This window comes from Cervus elaphus, chromosome X (assembly GCF_910594005.1).
Source record: "Cervus elaphus chromosome X, mCerEla1.1, whole genome shotgun sequence".
NCBI lineage: Eukaryota > Metazoa > Chordata > Mammalia > Artiodactyla > Cervidae > Cervus > Cervus elaphus.
In genome coordinates this window covers 123,262,225-123,268,402 of record NC_057848.1, presented here as the reverse complement: position 1 = coordinate 123,268,402, position 6,178 = coordinate 123,262,225, and the positions used below count along the sequence as shown (strand labels likewise).

Sequence of the window (6,178 nt, the reverse complement as noted above, 5' to 3'; positions counted from 1 at the left end):
TTTTTGAAATTTTTCACTTCCCTCACTCTACTTGAGCCCCTGCTTGTTCCTCCTCTTCCTCTTTCATTCTCCCTTTAAAACACCCTGCACAAATCGGAATGGAACCCAGCTTTTTCCCCTACTGTCAGTACTTACTGAACAAAATCTATTTTCACTGCTTTAGAGTCTCAGTTCAGTTCAGTTGCTCAGTCATGTCCGACTCTTTGCAATCCCATGGACTGCAGCATGCCAAGCTTCCCTGTCCATCACCAACTCCCGGAGCTTGCTCAAAACTCATGTCCATCAAGTCGGTGATGCCATCCAACCATCTCATCCTCTGTCTAGCTTTGTTGTCTAGCTTTAAAGTCTAGCTTTGTTGATATTTTACACTCTCTACCTTCACCCTCCCTCAGAGGGAAGGGACCATGTTTGTTTTGTTCACTGCTGAATCCTAAGTGCCTCCAAGAATGACTGGCACAACAAAAATTTGCTGAATGAACAAATAAATGTTTGTTAAAATGCATACAGTAGGAGACTTCCCTGGTGGTCCTGTGGTTAAGAATCTGCCTGCCAATGCAGGGCACACAGGTTCAATCTGTTCTGAGAAGATTCCACATGCCATGGGGCAAATAATCCCGTGCACCTCAACTACTGAGCCTGTGCATTCTAGAGCCCACAAGCCACAACAAGAGGAGCCACCACAATGAGAAGTCCACGCACGGCAACTAGCGAGTAGTCCCCGCTCGACACAACTAGAGAAAGCACATAGCAACAAAGACCCAGCACAGCCATAAATAGATAAAATAAAAATGTTTTTTAAAAATGCATGTAGTAAAAAGACCCTGTTGGGCTGCTACCCCACAGGCCTACAAGGCCTGTGCATGCCCAGCTTCAAGACCGAAGAAAGAGCCCAGAGCTCAAGACAGAGACATTAGTGGTTTACTGGATTGGGGATCTTACATGTCTGAAGCAAGGTCCCGGAGCGACACCTCACCGTGCGTTGCGGATGGCGGGCAGGACATGGCTGCAGTCTTCGCTCTGGGGAAGGGGAGACTGCTAGTTATAGGGGGAATTGACGTCAGGTTGGCTCATTGGTTACCAGAAACTAGCAGAGGAGCACGCCCCTCACTGCCCCACTGATAAGAACATTCGTCAGTAGCTGGGGCCTGGGGCAAGTATGTGGGAAAGTCAGTCATGTGAGTAGGGTATAGGTGAAGCAGGCACTGGTCCAGCAGGGGATGTACAGAGAGCAAGAGAACAGCCATCTTGAGTGGTCCTTGACCATACAGACCCCAAGATTGGGAGATAAAAGGCCTAAATTTTAGTCTCGTCATTTGTCTTGGTTAACTTGTTATGTGAGTCAAGTTGCTTCATCAACTTGGTTCAACTACTATCTGTGTAATCTGGGGCAGCATATGAAACATCTCTTTGTCTCTGTATCCAAGCAATTCCTTCTGCACAGGATTACTGGGAAGACTGAAATAGTGTATGAGAAACAGCACTATGAGAGTAGGTGCTCAGGAAATAAGTTACAAGTTTGCCTTTTTAGTGGGTCTCCCTTATCTGGTCTCTTACCCAAAGCCTGTAGGTTGTGCTCTTAGAGGAGTGCAGACTCTGGAGCCAGACTGCCTTGAATGTGAAGTCCTGCTTTACTCCTTACTAGAGAAGCACTCACATTCTTATCTGTAAACTGAGGGTGATTGTAATTCCTACCTCATAGGGTTGCCCTGAGGCCTAACAAAGTAAATATACTCAAAACAGCACCTCATATATACATGTTACATAATATGATTGGGCCGTCTTCATTCAGAAGAAGCATCAAGCTTCAAGAGCCCCAGTGCCTCTGTGACTTCACACCTGTGGCTGGAGCAGTCAAAGGCTCCCCTTCGCTGTCCTTACAGGGGCCTGGAGGTCAGAAGTCAGTTATTAACCCAGTCTCGGATTGGGCCGATTAGCACCTAATTCCGTCTTCACTGGGCCAATTTGTACCTCATTCAGTCTTCACTACCTGTTCTGTAGTCTGAAGTTACTCTTCTGCGCCCCGCGCCTGCTCCCCTCTTCCCTCGGCTTATCTGTGGAAGCAGCGGTTTTCCCAGGCCAAAGACGGCTCCAGAGCAATTTTTTTAATTGCTGTGGTCCCACCCTGCTCCACAGACCCCCTTTTCGACTCAGAGTCCCCTGGAGTGTGGGTGAGCCCTTTGTAACTGTCTGAAAGACTGAGGGTGGGGTCTGGCGCGATTACTGTGCAAATTTAGCTTTTCTTCGGGGTGGGGGGATGATATGGGGTCCAACGGACCTAAGATTGAGTCCTCTCTAGGCCTTGGAGATGTGAGGACGGGATCGAGAGGGGTTTCCTCCGGGTCTAACACACCCACCCCGTTCCGTTTTCTGCTTTTCTGCCTCCCGCGGGCACCACAAACTGCAATCCGGAAGAAAGGAGGACCCACAAGCGCTTGTCTACCCTCGAGGACTCTGCGCCTGCCTAAACTGCCCTGGGGGGCCGCACCCCTCCTCTTCTCTCTGTGACCTGTTGCTGTCGCACGCCGCTTTGTCCACATCCCCTAACAGTCACTTCCTATGGGTCGGGCCACAGTCCTCGCCTCAATCGCGCTGGCCGGCTCCACAAGTGACTCCCCCACCCCACTGACCGAACATGGCGAGCAGGACGCGCATGCGCACACCCCACCTCCACAGAGCACAGCGCGACCCCTTTGGAGGGCCTGGTAAGGGCGGAAGGAGCATGCGCAGATGCCGCGAACCGCTCCGGAAGGGAAGATGGGCTGAGTGGGTGGATATTTGCAAAGCCAGACCTGTTCATCTCCGGGCCCCTGCTGCCCTCCTTCTCCCTGAGTCTTATCTTCCTACACTCGGTCAGGACTGTAGGACAGCCGCGTATCGGAATCTTAGTGTGAATCCTTCCGTTTAGCTAGCAACCCCTCTAAAAAAAGAAGACTGAGTTAATAAAAAGCATATTTAATCTGTTGACTTGCTTAGAATGGGTGCAGCCTGTATATCACCGTCCAGTCCTTGGTTCCAGAGCAGGCGACTCTTCTTCCTCACCTGGGAGTGGCAGAAATAAAAGGGGAACTTGCCCCCTGCTGAGCCCCTTCGCTGGACTTTTTGGGTTCCCTCCTTCCGAGCCCCTTTGCCAGTCTCTTCGAGGGCCTGAGCCATCTTTGGGCTCCCTGTGATCAAGGTCTCCTCACTGTGTCCCACATCCCCGCCAATGGGACAGTTTCACATGGTGCAAATGGCCTAGGGTGGAGGGCACAAGCACTACGCATGAGAGTTACTACTGACCGAACACCTTTTATACTAGATATGTTGTACTAGGATAGAGTGAGTATTCGACCCACTTCACTGAGGAGGAAACTGAGGCCAGAAGAGGAAGACGACTCGACCCAGATCACACAGCCACCCCTTCAGTGGGTGCATGATCAAGACTTATCACAGACAGTGCCTCTAAATCCTCACACTTGGAATAGGAACCTCTGCTCTGCAGGCCCCCCACTTCTGGGTGTTGCCCAGCCACACTGGCAGGAGTTTCACTGGCACTTCGGCCTTGCCTGGGCTGACTAATCTCCCTCGCACCCATTTGTTCTGTTCAGTCTTTCCTAACTCAACCCTGGCGGGCACGGAGGGGATTTAAGGGCTGGGACTTCCCTCATAGCTCAGTAGGTAAAGAATCTGCCTGCAATGCAGGAGACCTGGGATCAATTCCTGGGTTGGGAAGATACCCTGGAGAAGGAAATGGCAACCCACTCCCAGTATTCTTGCCTGGAAAATCCCATGGACAGAGGAGCCTGGCGGGCTACAGTCCATGGGGTCGCAGGAGTCAGACAAGACTTGGTGACTAAACCACTAGAATTGTTGGAGAATTATTGGAGAATTCTCCACCAGAATCGTTGGAGAAACTAGTCTAGGTCCAGGGCTGGAGAGCTGGGAGGCCCTGAGAGGGCCAGCCCTGGGTTGGCCTCTGGCCAGGCACAGGGCGGGGGTGCTTTGCACCCTCTGGAGGAGGGGTGATGAGGATCCCCAAGGGAGAAGAATGCTTCCACCCGCATTACCTCCCTCCTCCCAGGCTCCTGCCCCCTGAGGGCAGCAGCTGTCACTTCCAGCTTCTTTGGCGCCAGCTGGCTCCTTGTTCTCAGCCTTCATGCCTGCCTGCTCACTTTCCTGCTTTCCTACCAGCTTGCCTGCTGGGTCGATGTGTCAATCATGTGAAGACAAGGTGGATACAAGTGAAACTGAGGCAGTGTACTAATCACAAGACATTGATTCCACCAAATGATGCAGGTTTATTGGGATGTCACACATATGCATTCATTCACTGAACAAACTGTGTTCTTTGCCAGGCCCTGAATGGCAAATGAAGGATACAGAGATCAGACTACAGCCCTGAACTCTCAGGGATCAGGGTAGGTATTGGTGCAGAGGTGGGCATAGAGAGCCATGGGAGCCTGAGGAGGAATATCTCACCATCCAGGGGGTTATCTGTGTGGTAGGGTTGCCATATTTAGAAAATAAAAAATAGAGAGCCCCACCCTGATATGAATTTCAGTTAAATAACAAATAATTTTTATTAGTGATGTTGGGGGAGTGTGTAATTTCCTCAGTTCTGTCTCACCACAGCAAAAATTTGAATCGATGGATGGATCACTGTTACAGCTCAGTTTTATTTGGCAAGCAAAGGAAAATACATCCTCCAGGCATGAGGGTGGGCTGACCCAAAAGACATGAAGAGAAGCCAGAAGTTCAGTTTTGGCTCCTCTTTTTATATGTTTTTTCCCCTCCCCCTGAGCCTGTCCTATGTAAATTGGGCTAGCCAGGAGGGCTGTTTGTTTCACCTGAGGTTCTCACTCCAGTCCTCCAACCTTCCTTTGTTCTATTTTCACGGGCTTTTTCCTTTTTTTGTCTTTTAGCCACAGCCATTATGGACTCCTTTTTCCTATTCTAACTACCTAACAGGAATAAATGAGTTAACAACTACATAAGGAAAAGAAATATATACTTAAAACTGTACCTGGCCTTTAGGAAGAGCTATAGGCTGGAAGAAGCACAAGCTAGAATCAAGATTGCCGGGAGAAATATCAATAACCTCAGATATGCAGATGACACCACCCTTATGGCAGAAAGTGAAGAAGAACTAAAGAGCCTCTTGATGAAAGTGAAAGAGAAAAGTGAAAAAGTTGGCTTAAAGCTTAACATTCAGAAAACTAAGATCATGGCATCCGGCCCCATCACTTCATGGGAAATAGATGGGGAAACAGTGGAAACAGTGGCTGGCTTTATTTTTCTGGGCTCCAAAATCACTGCAGATGGTGACTACAGCATGAAATTAAAACACGCATGCTCCTTGGAAGTAAAGCTATGACCAAACTAGACAGCATATTAAAAAGTAGAGACATTATTTGCCTACGTGTAGTCAAAGCTATGTTTTCCATTAGTAGTGTACGGATGTGAGAATTGGACCATAAAGAAAGCTGAGCACTGAAGAATTGATGCTTTTGAACTGTGGTGTTGGAGAAGATTCTTGAGAGTCCCTTGGACTGCAAGGAGATCCAACCAGTCCATCCTAAAGGAGATCAATCCTGGGTGGTCATTGGAAGGACTGATGTTGAAGCTGAAACTCCAGTACTTTGGCCACCTCATGCAAAGAGTTGACTCACTGGAAACTGGGAGGGAATGGGGGCAGGAGGAGAAGGGGACAACAGAGGATGAGATGGCTGGATGGCATCACCGACTTGATGGACATGAGTTTGAGTAATCTCTGGGAGTTGGTGATGGACAGGGAGGTCTGGCATGCTGCGATTCATGGGGTCACAAAGAGTCAGACATGACTGAGTGACTGAACTGAACTGAACTGATGTAAATATTAGCTACTATTACTCTTCAGAGTAGTGTCTCTTAGCCTTTTTTTATGCTAAGGACACTTCTGGCAATCTGGTTAAGTCTAAAGACACCCTTCCCAGAATAATGCATGCATAAGATAAATAAAGATTACAAAAGAAATACAAATACTAAAATAAGAAAGATGTCTGTAACATAGTTATATAAGTACTTCTTTATTAATATATTAAATACCAAACTCTATCAATAGGTTTAGTGACTAACATAATTTCAAAATAGTGATGTAATTTGAGAGACCTGAAACAACTATGATATGCTATGAAAATCTGATTTCTATTGGTTACAAAGC

At 48.2% G+C, this 6,178-nt stretch overlaps 1 long non-coding RNA gene across 1 annotated transcript; it reads left to right on the top strand.

The window, feature by feature from the left end:
* Nucleotides 1-2,363: 2,363 nt before the first annotated feature.
* Nucleotides 2,364-5,130, top strand: LOC122688996. Its single transcript, XR_006339640.1, has 3 exons — nucleotides 2,364-2,702; nucleotides 4,335-4,397; nucleotides 4,902-5,130. It is a non-coding gene; the product is annotated as an uncharacterized LOC122688996 (long non-coding RNA).
* The last annotated feature ends 1,048 nt before the right edge of the window (nucleotides 5,131-6,178 follow it).